This window comes from Pinus tabuliformis, chromosome 1_2, assembly GCF_031772625.1.
Source record: "Pinus tabuliformis cultivar Carrire ecotype Pingquan chromosome 1_2, CPIR1, whole genome shotgun sequence".
Classification (NCBI taxonomy): domain Eukaryota; kingdom Viridiplantae; phylum Streptophyta; class Pinopsida; order Pinales; family Pinaceae; genus Pinus; species Pinus tabuliformis.
In genome coordinates this window covers 651,945,446-651,945,899 of record NC_142298.1, presented here as the reverse complement: position 1 = coordinate 651,945,899, position 454 = coordinate 651,945,446, and positions in this window count along the sequence as shown.

Sequence of the window (454 nt, the reverse complement as noted above, 5' to 3'; positions counted from 1 at the left end):
TCAAACAAAGTATCAATCTTTTGATGTTTGGAAATAACTCGAATATGGAAAATCTCATGTCTTTTTCTCTCATTTTCTTCATCAATAGTAGATTGTGCAGATTTACTAGTAGATGCTTCAGAATTCTTTACCTTTTATACCTGTGGCTGCAATGGTTGTTTCATCTCCTGAGTCTGACCCCAAATCTTTCTGAATAGCTGCAGTAGTTTTCTTCTTCTTACCTCGAACTTCTTAGGTCTCAGCTCCGGATGCAGGAATCCAACAGTGCTCATCATCATGCCCATACTTCTTAGAGTGAGTGCTTGAAGACTTACTTTTCTGTGCAATGTTGGCCTTCCTTGCTTTCCATTTCTTTTGATTTTCTCCTTATTCTTGCTTGAATTGGGTTTGGGATGATCCCCCAACTTCTGGGTTCCCATTCTTTCCTCTATAATCTAGATGCGTAGCTTGAACA